The sequence below is a fragment of the Lichenostomus cassidix genome, chromosome 5 (assembly GCF_008360975.1).
Source record: "Lichenostomus cassidix isolate B80296 chromosome 5, HeHo_3.0, whole genome shotgun sequence".
In the NCBI taxonomy this organism is placed as follows: domain Eukaryota; kingdom Metazoa; phylum Chordata; class Aves; order Passeriformes; family Meliphagidae; genus Lichenostomus; species Lichenostomus cassidix.
The window spans coordinates 4,600,021-4,611,903 of NC_139486.1; the positions used below are offsets into that span (position 1 = coordinate 4,600,021).

Here is an 11,883-nt window from a genome sequence, read left to right on the forward strand (position 1 = left end):
GTCCTGGCTGGCCTGAGCAATAACCTGTCCCTTTAAAACAGATGCACAGGCTGTTTTCTTTGTGTCACACAGGCTGTGTGAGGATTGCTTCTCCTCAGTATGGATGGAGAGGCTGGGGACTCTGGGATTTTATGACAGCACTGGCTGGAAAACCTTCATTGTCTGGTCAGAGCCCACAGACACTGTCACATGCCTGAGTTCTCCCAGACTGGATGGTTTGTATTGGCCTGGGATGAACAGACACTAATCTTGTCTCTGCTACATGTCTCCTTGGAGAGTTATCCCACTCTCTCTTTGCTGGCCCTCATCACAGGACCTGGCATAAAACACCATGAAAAACTGTTTCTTATGGGAGTGGAACACAAGCCGATTTAGTGTTTTTCAATCAGCTGCTTTTCTTACAAAGACACTCATGGGAAGGACACAGTTGTGATGTCCATTGAATGGATGGCTTGGCACTTCCATTTGGAGTGGATGAAAGCACTTTGGAACTCTCCAATTAAAATGGTTTAGATAGTAAGAAAACACATATCATAAATGCACAAAAAAATTGCGGAGCCCATGGAGACGTGCTGCTCCTAAAGTTAAGCTGGCATTTGTAGTCCTGATGTCTGTGCCATGGTTGTTTCTGGAATCCTGCAGCTCCATGAGAATGTTCTAACACCAGTAAATGCATATTCATGCATATTTTATGTAAGGGACTGGATGGAATCCCAGAGCCATATTGTCCAAAGTCCTGTTTCTTAACGCCTGGGATCACGTTCAGGAGGTCAGAGGAGCCCAAATCTCCTGATCAGAACATGGCCAGAAGAATCCTGGAAGACTCTCTAGCCTTGGGGACTGTTCAAGTTGTGAGTGTTGTTTTTGGATGATGGCAAAGGTTTAATAAATGCTGCAGCTGTAGAGAGCACCCTCACTGGAGAGTTTAACTCCCCGTGTCAATATGGGATTTACATTTCCAGGCTCTGTGATTCCAGCCTGCAGGACTCCTCCATCAATGGGGTGGGCAGATCCAGCGCTTACTTTGGCAGAAGAGTTCCTCAAGTCTTGTTTAATTAGAACTCAGACCAGCTTCCTGGAGACTGTGGGAACCTCATTAGCAGCACAAATAGAAACTTGAAGAGGCCAGCTCAGTGGGAAAAGATTGCTTGCTAAGAACTTTACTTACCAAGAACTTAACCTCTTCAAGAGTCGTGTCTCCTAGGTACAGCAGAAGAATTTATGGCTGGAATACAAGGCCTCACAATCTTCCAAATGTTGGAGGTTTTGTTTTTCAATGTGAATTAAAACCTCTCAAAGGAGCAGGCAAAATCTTTTTGGCTTAACAGTCTCCAGTTGCTCTTATGTGTCCTCTCTTAAATTGGTTTTAATTATGGAATCATAGAATGGTTTGGATTGGAAGAGACCTTAAAGGCCCTCTAGTTCCAACCCTGTTGCCATGGACAAGACACAATTCTTGGTGTCTCTCAATGTTCTTCCACCATTTGGAGATCCTGACTGCTGATTTGTTGTCCTCATCCTTGCCTCACTTGGCAATCTTACCTTATATTTTAATAATTGTCAGCCAATAAAAGAATATCCCATTACTTTACTATTTAAGATGTAATAACAAGATTTTAGACACCAAAATTCAGATTCACTTAATCTCAGTTGACATCCTACCTCTTGAGCCTTCAAAAGGTTTTAGAGATGTCATCTTAGGCTAAGCATTTCTGCCTGTCTGCTTCAGGACCAGCATGGAAAAGAGCTATAAAATACAATTAGAACACTTGAATTGTAGCTCAGTAAACACATACATACTTGCCTGTGTCTGTGAGAACTGGAGGGAGTCTCAGGGCTATGATTTGCAGTTGTTCTGTTCTCTTTAATTCTGGAGCTATGCCAAACAGGCTAAAGGGACCCAGATCTCTTCATCAGAAGGACAGAAGACTCCTGGAAGAGCAGCTAATTGTTCATTTCCTATCCCCATCCCAGCCCCATGCTGGCAACATTGCCATATATTTCAGAGGAGAAATATGTGTTGGTCTATAAAACAAATCCATATATTTTTCCTGCCCTAAAGACATGATTATCCTCCTGCTTCTTTGGCCTCAACAGACACAGAGAGGGAAAAACAGGATGCCTGTATCTACCTACCACTACAGCATTGTTTACAAAATCGTGAGGATGAATGATGGTGAGGTTGTGTTTTCTTTTTTTTAATTAAATGCATCCCACCCAATCAGGAAAGAAATCAACCCTCCAGCTGAAATCAAGGAAGATCAAATAAACACATGTATGTTTTGAAAAGCTATATTGTCAGTGGGAAGGGGACAGATCAGGGAAGAAAAACTAAGCAGTCTTTCTAGAGGAAAGACCTTTTCACGGGTATTTCTTGCGAGACATGAAAAAGGATTTCTGCTGCAATTTTCACTTCTGGAATTATCCCAGGCTGAAAGACCTCTGGTCTCATGTTGATGAAAGATAAAGCACAGGGGTAAGATTTCTCAAATCCCTATTATTATTGTGCTGGAGAAATAATCCTGTTTTGCTGAGTTTTGAATCTTTCCTACTGCTGCCCATAAAAGTAACTTATTGCCATGATTACAAAAAAGTTTCCCCAGACCAGATATCCACTACAAAGAAAGTGGTTTGCAAAATATAAAAGAGAGAGTGACCTACTGCCTCAATTACAGCAACCCACGAGATATTTAGAGTAAAGATGGATCACACTGTACTTCTCAGTGCTTCCCACAGCTGTTGCTTCCTTCAGGTGGGGACAGATTTTGGCTTCTCTGCAGAAACACCAAATAAGCTACACCTGTTTCTCTGTGCTTCTGCTATAGGGTTCTCCCCCCCAAAATCTACAGAATGCCTTTTGGGGTCTGCAGCAATGGCAATGGATCATTTGTAGAGCGGTTGTAGATGCTCTGTCCTTGGAAATGCTCCACTCAAGGCTGGATAGATCCCTTAGCAACCTTCCCTAGTGGGAGATGTCCCTGCCCATGGCAGGGGGGTTGAACCAAGTGGTCTTTAAGGTTTTTTCCAGCCCAAACCATTCCATGATTCTGTATCCAATGCATGTTCCAGTTTGCCCATGAACTGGTGTCACTGTCCCTTGTTTGCTGCTCTGCAACTGCTGTGGTCTTGCTCCAGCTCCTTCTGTCCCAAATTTGTCTGAAGCTTGGTCTGCAAAATGGAATCAGTGGTGCAGCTTCACCCACTGGAGAAGTTCCTACATCTCAGTGGTGCCAAGGCCTTGCCAGGGGTGTGGTTATCAATTCTCCTTACCTTGAGGATCCTGTGGGGTCTCATTCCTGTCAGGGTGCATTTGCAGTTGTGACACACTTGTTCTCCGCCCTGCCAGTCTCTTCTTGGTAAGACAGCATTGCCTCCTCCCAGCTCCTTCAAAACCTTGTTTCATGTCTTCTGTGGACACAGACTAGTCCAAGCTTCAGCACTCTACCTAGAGGGCAGTTTTTAGGAATGACACCCAGAAATGGAGCTTCTCCTCAGGTGTAAGCACCACCTTAAGGTTCACCCTGTGCCTTGGGAACCAAAACAGCAGGGAAAAGCCAGAAACATTTGAGAGAAGTAGCTCTGCTGCCCTACTGCTGCACATGGGATGCTGTGCAGATGTGAGCTGTGTGAGGTCACAGGTGAACAGGGAGAAGTGCTGCCTGTGGAGATGTCACACTGGCTGAAAACACCATGGGAACTCGATTTGAGAAGGTCAGAAGAAGCTGGGGAGTTATAGTTGGCTTTTCAGATGTTTTGAGTGCGGGTGCTGATGTTCACTTCTAAGACCAGGACCTTTTTTTTTGCATTATTAAACACTAAAAAACATCAGCATGCATTTGTGAGTTTGTGTACACACACCTCTATGTATAACTAGCCAGAGCTCCAGAGCTGAGTTTTCACACTTCTTCATTTGATTTTTATCACTATCTTGAGCATAGAAATTTCTCCACAGTTAATTGAAGTGACATATGCTTGCCAGCAGCCAAGTCTTAATCCCATCCTTCCCTTTCACCATGTTTCTGATTATGCTGATGGCAAATCTTCCTCCTTTGACTCAGCCTTGCACTTACAGTGGATGCAGCCAGAGCCAAATCTTCTCTTAGAAGCACAGAGATATTTGCTGGATGTCCCACAAGGTCTGAAGTTTTTTGCAGTAATAAACAAGTGCTTTGTTGGCTTCTGAGACTGATGGGAGCAGTTATCAGAAACTGCAAGCAGTAACCAGCTCCTAAATCACATGCCTGGTAATCCAGAGCCATTATTAGTGATAAGCGTACTTTGGTAGGGTCTAGAATTCTTGAATGCAGCCCTCATTTTGCTACATGCTTCAGACATTTGATAAAAGATGACATCTTGCCTGACACAACTGGTGGTTTTTTTGGCCAGGGGCAATCCCCCCACAACACTCACACCTATTCTGAGCTACAAGTTGTGCAGGATTGTGCATTTGCCCTATTAATCTTGTGCATTGCAAACAATGACAAGATTAATAGGGCAAATCCAAATCCAGAACCCGCCCTGCATTGCTGCAGAGAGCACAGGAATGTGAATTTCAAATCCCTGGGATGGGACTGAATGCAAAGCTGTCGATGCCTAGGATGTACAGGCAGGTGCAGCCTGCTGGGAGCATCCTTTGTGAGTCACGGCAGAAAGTCATTTATGCTAAGCACAAAACACTTTGCTGATGTTTCCAACCAAAGTCCCCAGAGCTCTAATCATTGTACTGATGGTGGAGGTGAAAAGACAAGCAATTTTTACTGTGTGAGAAGCTTTGATTTCCTGTTAATCACTTCCTACTATAAATCAGCTATAGGCAGCTGCATCCACTTTCTCCTTGGGGTAGAAAAATATGCCCTGCTGCTAGACAGCAACACAGGCGCCAAAAACATCACAGGATCAAAGGGCACCGTGATTTATCCCAAGCAGAATCTAAACAAGCCTGTCAGCTTGCCTGGACCATTTGTTTACTTTAGCTGTGGACACCCATGTCTGTCCAGCATCAGGGGATGGATTTATCATCAGCATCATTTGTCCCATTTGAGCTCGCTCTGAATGTCCCTTTCATTCATCATCCTGATGTCTGGTACCAAATCCACATAGGGAACATTTTCCAAGGGCTCAGCACTGCAAGAGGAAATGCAGCTCTTGTCTGTGCTGAGGGTTCTCTGTCCAGCTTCTTAGAGAGGGAAGTGTTAATGTTTCAGCTGCTCTTCCTTCTTTTCCTGACAAAACTTAAGCGAGGGCAATGCCAAAAAAACTTACTGTGCAGAAACACCCACAGCTAGGTTTAATCTTAGTGTGGAAAAAGTGCTTTGTTTCTTTTCTCCCCATCCAGGCTTCTCTGGAGTGAACTGGTTGGCAGACTGTCCCCCTATTTCCTGGTTGGGAGAGCTCAGTGCCTGCTCTGAATCCCTCCCTGAATTTCCCAGAACTGCAGCAGCTTTCTCTGGAAGTGCAGGGTGACGGCTGTGCTTGTCTGGAGAAGGTCAAACATCCCTCAGGATTCCCAGGAACAGACCTGCCAAGTCAAGTGATGTTTTGGGTTTCTTCTCCCCTCACCCCTATGTAAACTGTACAGAGGGCACAGGAGGTTTGGCCTTTTCTGTGAGTTGCTTTTTTGATGCTATCTCTCCGGCACTCAGAGCAAGGATGTTTCGAAGGACGGAGGAATGGGGTTGGGCTGTGAGGAAAAAAATAGGTTTAACATCACAGTGTCTCCTTGTGTCCTGCAGACAGCACTGCCCTCATGCACAGTGTTGCTCTTTCTTCACCATGACTGTGAGAAGAAAACAGCCTGGAGCTTCTGGGCATGGATAATACAGCAACCACCAGATTAGGCAACCTTAATTACAGCAACCCTTCTTTCTTGCGGGGTGGTGGTGTATGCAGAGTAGAGGTAAATGAGTGTTTGTCAAAACCCAGGGCTGGTTGGTGTTCAGTGCTGCTGTGTGGGTCCAGGTGATCACAGAGCCCAGCTCTGTGATTGCAGGCAGCGTTTCAAAGCCCTCCAGTATCTGGGGGTTTCTGAAATACCACCGAAGGTGCCTGAGTTAATTGACCTCGGTATGAATGGGAAGCCTGTTTAAAAATGCCCGTGGCAGCCTTGCAGAAAAACATCCCTGCACTTTGAAGCCGAAGGGCTGAAAGGACACACTCTCTCCACCCCCAACAGAGCATGCCTGTGAGCACAGAGGAGTGTGGCAGGACAGGAGGTGCAGGGAGAGCTGGCCATGGTCACATCAGCCCAGCAGCCCCTGGAGCATGGGCTGAGTGTGACTGTGTTGTGTCCCCTGTCTTCCTGTGCTGCTGCTGCATGGAAATGTCCTCCTCCTTCATGGACACCTGCCATGGATGGCTGGAGGGAGGAATGGCATGGAAATGTCCTCCTCCTTCATGGACACCTGCCATGGATGGCTGGAGGGAGGAATGGACATCCATGATGGATGGATGAGAGGAGGACTCACACTGTGGAGGGATGGATACCCACAAGAGCTGATTCCAAAGGCTTTACTGACCAGCCATCACCTGCTTCTTATCTTGCTACACAGACCCAAAGGAATTAGGGGCTCCGGAGGCACCTATTGCTTTAAAAATGTTATGTCCTGTAGCAGCAGCAGTATCTGGGCGTCAGGAGATCTGCCACACAGGTGGATGATGTGTACCCATCTGTCCTTCAATCCTCTTTTATTCTCTTCTTGCAAGAAACATCTGAGTCTGTGATGGAAAGAGACCTGGTGAATGGCAAGGATGGGTAGAGGGAAGGAATTAATAGCATGGGAATCTCTTCTGTACATGATATTAAAGTTGTATCCACAATGCCTTAATCCATCTGGTTTGTGACATTCAAAGCAACATTTTTATCTTGAGAAAGGAATGTGGGACTAGACAAGAAGCAGTTAAGATAATAACAGTGCCCTGGGTTGCCTGTCAAGTCAGGCCTGCTCACACAGTGAACACTGGAACACCTCATTCCAGATTCAGGGAGAAGCAGAGGTCACTCATGCCAAATGGGTCATCACCTCCTGGAGATGCTGTGGTCTTGCCTGGGGACATGGGGATGGTGACAGACATCTCCCTGCAGTACAAAAGGGCTGGACCTGGCTGTAGGGTAAAAACCACAGATCCTTTTTCACTCCCTTGCAGAGCCAGCTTGGGCCATTGGTCCCTGGAGGAAAAAAGGACAGGAGTGTCTTAAAGACTGGAGAAGGTGCTTTGAACAATGAGGCTCAGAGAGTTTTCTTTTCTTCATAGAAAGGAAATGGTGAGGTGACCTTATTGTCCCTGCAGCATCTCCCTGGAGAGAAATCTCTGAATGCCTCACAGGAAGGACACTGCAAGAACCTGTAGCTGACAACAGACAGACACAAGGCAGAATTAAACTGCACATTTATCACGGTTAGTGTGATCAGCCACTGGAACAATTAAAGAAGGAAATGGTCGATTATTTTTGCCTTGAAGCCTGGCAAACACCAGGGACTGGACTCACATTGAGAGCAGGAGAAAATCCAAGGGTCAGATGCTGCCAGGTGATCCAATGGCATTCTGGCCTTAGCCTCTTGGAATGGGTGGAGTGAGTAGGATTTCATCACCTTTGTATGCTTGGATGAACAGTGTCTATGTTTTTAACCTGATGTGCTCAAAATCTTAAAAAACGGTGCAGTAATTGTGTCACACTGGCACTTCTCCATGTAACATTCACTTTGTTAAACCACCTCTTTGAACATTCAGTAAATGCACTCATTTCTAATAGGCATATGATGTATAACATTTGCAAATGTTCTCACAGCTGGGCCATCAAAGAAAGCTCTCTGTCGTGCGTGAAGAATATTTTATCTATAGATTCTATCTGAGCTACTGGTGTGGGTGTGAAATAACCATTATGGCCAATGGTAAACAATTTCCAGTTCCTAGAGCACAGGCTTGGCAAAGCTCTGCTTGCAGCCACTGCAGGCTGCAAAGGTGCATGATGCAGAATGGAAAAGGCTCTCTGAGCATGAGGGACGTTTGGAGAAACGGAGGTGCAGAAATTTAATCTCACGCTTTTGAGGCAGAACAATAACATTAAAAATCCTTGCTGTGCGGTGGGCTCAGAGTCAGCCACCTCACACAAATAAAACCCTGTGTGCTGAGGCAGAGAGCCTGTGTTTTTCAGGGAGATGGTATTGAAGAGTGGTTATATCCAACAGCACTTTGCTGATCCACACCTGGAGTCCCAGGAGCTCTGATCTTTGCATTGAGCACAACAGAGAAGGAAACAGCAATGCTGGGATGCTACTGGGATCAGGAATTAGGGTACTTTCACATCTGGGCACTGCATTTTCTCTCATCTGCCACACTGACCCAGCACTTCCCTGCACATGGAGTCTGCTCTTTAGGTGTTTGCAGGGCAGAGGGGTGGAAACTGTGCAGTGGAGAATATGTGAGCTGAGATATGTGTGCTTATGGCATGGCATAATGCCAGCAGAAAGCACTTGAGGGGCCCTGAGAGGTTCCTGGGGCTGGAAAGGACAGCAATTATCATTCTGTGGAAACCTCCATGTCTGTCAAGGTGAGGACCTCTGAAGGAACCTTACCCACATCACTTGCTGGTTTCCTAAGCTATCTGTTTCAGATCCCACAGAAGGGGTTCACAGATTCCTCCCCAAGCCTCAAAACTTTTTTATCCAGAGCCTGTTTCTTGCTCTTGCACATGTCTCCAGCACCTGATAAGTAGCATGCTCCTGAGGCACCACTTAAAGCTGTGTAACTGGGGCTCCCTTCTCCTTCATTTTGTCCTGGAGAATGTGATTTTAAAACTGGGGGAAAATCCATTAAAAACAAAACTGGAAAGAGACTAACAAGGAGGCAGAACAAACTTTTCCTGAAATTTTACTGGAGTTTATGCACATTGACTACCTCCAATTTAGTTTTTTTCAGATGGACTCTCAGGTCTTAGCTCTTTGTTTATATGTAGAACATAAAAACAAACCAAGCCCAATTCCTACATGGGGAGACTGGTGTGAGCAGGGACCTCTCCCCCATTTCTGGGAAAAGGAATGAGGTCCCGTGGGGTAGGCGTGGGGCTGTAATTAGTTCTACAGCTGCTGGCAGGATGTACTTGAGGGTTCATCAAGCGATGGGAGGCTGACCCCTCTCCCTACAATAAAATGTTAAATATTTTTCAATGTGCAATAATTTGGGCTTGCACTGATGCTGACTCTGATAAGCCTTGTGCATGGTGGTTTAGGCAGCTGTTTTAGGCAAGAGGGTCTATTCTGCCTCCTCTTGGAGAAGGCTACAAGGCAGGGAAAACAAATGGGTTATCACTGGGGAGAGGAACAATTGATGCATCTTGATCTTTTTCTTTATATCTGATTCTTTGAACCAAATTTCATTGTTCTACATCCATAAAAACTACTGCTGAATCCAAATTTTCCTTTGTAATAGCAACCTAGGGCTTCATACCAGGCTGATGGATATTTGAAGGGCCAAGGACAGCACTGCTGGAAACAGCCTGAGAAAGCAAATCCCACCAGTCATGTCTCTGGTGCTGAGATAACACAGAATAACACATTTTTTTGAAATGCTTGTGATATTCACAGTCTGAATGCACCTTTATGTACCATGGGCTTGTTCATTAATTGTGTCCCTGCAGTGATCACAGGGTGAGGTGCATTGTGAGCTATTTATACACAATTCTCCTCAAGCTGAAGAGGCCCCGTCACGGGCTGCTCCAAATGAAAGGATGTTTGTGTGCCAGAAAGCAGCCCCATCACAGCTCAAGACAAGAGCCCTCAGATGGTGACAGACAGAGTGAGGAGTGCAGTGAAATAATGAGGTCTTAGCACATGACTAGCCTTATTCATGCCTTTTCGTGGGCATCTTGGTGAGGGGCAGTCTCAGAAGGGAGCTGGCACTGCTCACAGCACAGTCCTGGGGAGCACGGGGAGGGACTGAGAAGTTGTGGGGGGGAAAAAAGGAGAGATCCAAGTCATCAGGCCAAAGGGGGAAAAGTGTGGAAATGACGAGCACAGCTGGCTGTTTCAAAGTGGTGGGGAGGATGTAGATGAAAAACTTGTCTGGGAGCTGGACTGGAGCAGATCTAGGGTGGAAGTTGGAGGATGGGGCTCTGGTAGTAATTGTGGCTGAAGATCATGAGAGATGAGATAGAGATGATAGGTGAAGAAGTGAGAAGAGATACAGGATGGAGAACAAAGAATGGAGATGAAGACCTTAATGCCCACAGGGTGTGGTCCATCCCTGAGGCAGAAGTGGCAGTGTCAGAGCTCTGGGATCCAGGGGTGGGAGAGAGCAAGATGGGGAGAAATCTTAACCAGATGCAGAGGACTTGCTGTACTTGACCTTCTGTGTCCTTAAAGCCACAGTCCCTAGCACAGGAGGATGCTTGGAAAAGTGGGAGCTGCAGGAGTACAGGGCTCCTGTGGGTCACCACCAGCCCTCAGAAACTTGCTGAGCAGCAAGGCCCCCTCTGTCTCTTTTGCCTCTGATAATCCAGGTGGCAAAGAAGATGGCACAGCTTTTTAGATGCCAGTGAGAGATGATGTTGTGACTGGCTCTAGCTGTCCCTCTTTCTGCCGTGCAGAAATCAGCTACATCTCTGTTCCCACTTTTACACCTCTACCAACAGAGAGGGGACAGAAAATTGTCCTGGGCAGTCCCTCCACTGCACAAGGCACTGCAGAGCAGAGAGTGCTTGGCCCCATCAGCAGGACCTACCACAAAGAGTCCCCTGGCCTAAAACTGCACAGATCCTGCAGCTGTGTGTCTGTGGGTGTCCCTGTGTCAATGTGCAAACATTTTTGGCACAGGAGATCTTTCCTGTCCTCTCTCCTCTTTGCTCAAGTTTCCCACCCAGTGCAGCAGTGAGGAAGAGGAGCAAACACTGAACCAGATCTGGGAAGGGAAGAAGAAACCTGGGGGTTTAGCTGTTGGCCTCAGAGCCGTGGGGAGGATTCATACAGTTCAGATGACCCCTGCATCCATCCTCTTCCTTTTCCAAGTTCCGAATGCTGCAGCTGGCAGGGGCTGGCGTGCAAACTCAGCACTACGTGTCCCCATGTCCCTCAGGGCCATCTGTGGTCCATTCCTTGTGCCAGCAGCTTGACCACGGCATGCAGGGGATGGGCAGGGGCTGCAGAGGGCACGGGTAAGGCAGAGACATGCAATGTCTCCTCCCTGCTCACTGCCTCCATCTCCCACATGCCGTGGTGATGCTGCTGAATTCCGATCAGGCAATATCTGTCCTCTCTCGAATCTGTCACATTTTGGAGGAAGGTTTGCTGAGCAGAGACATGGCAGCAGGGAGAAGAGAATTATTTCTTTCTGTCTAGAGGACCAATGGGCATTTTTGTTTTCCTGAGAAGTCTGGGCCTGACATGCCCCTGCTTCTCCTGTCACAAGATGAGTTCCTTTTCCCCCATGTCTGTTGTCCTTTGCTCCCACTCTGTCTGTCTGACTATGGGGGGGATGAGGGGAGATTTATCTCACCAAAATCAAAGAAAAATAAATTCTAGGGGGGAGAAAAGCCCTAAAAAAACCAAACCACAAAACTTTCTTTCTCTTTTTTAATCCTCCACAAATTCCCATCTTCCCAGCCAATACAAAGCAAACACCCTCTAAGCTTTCTCTTGGCGAGCAGAGAAATACACCCCAATTAAACAAACAAGCACTGGATGGCTCTGCAGCCTGGTGGGTCTGTGGGGTTATTTCTCCAAGGCCACCTTCTGAAATGCTTGGACAGTCTCACTTTGGCCCCTGCTCTGAGAATTTCTGTCACATGCCTGAACTTGGCTGTGGTTGCTGCCACTGCCTTGCTCTATCCATCACACTGACAGGCAGCTGCTGCTGCTGCTGGGAGCACCCTGCCTGCCCCTGTGTGTGCTC

At 46.7% G+C, this 11,883-nt stretch overlaps 1 long non-coding RNA gene across 1 annotated transcript; it reads left to right on the plus strand.

Annotated features, from left to right (window-relative positions):
- The first annotated feature begins 2,765 nt into the window (after positions 1-2,765).
- On the plus strand, positions 2,766-8,019 carry LOC146435822 (uncharacterized). Its single transcript, XR_014852854.1, has 3 exons — positions 2,766-3,711; positions 5,336-5,452; positions 7,256-8,019. It is a non-coding gene; the product is annotated as an uncharacterized LOC146435822 (long non-coding RNA).
- Positions 8,020-11,883: the final 3,864 nt, after the last annotated feature.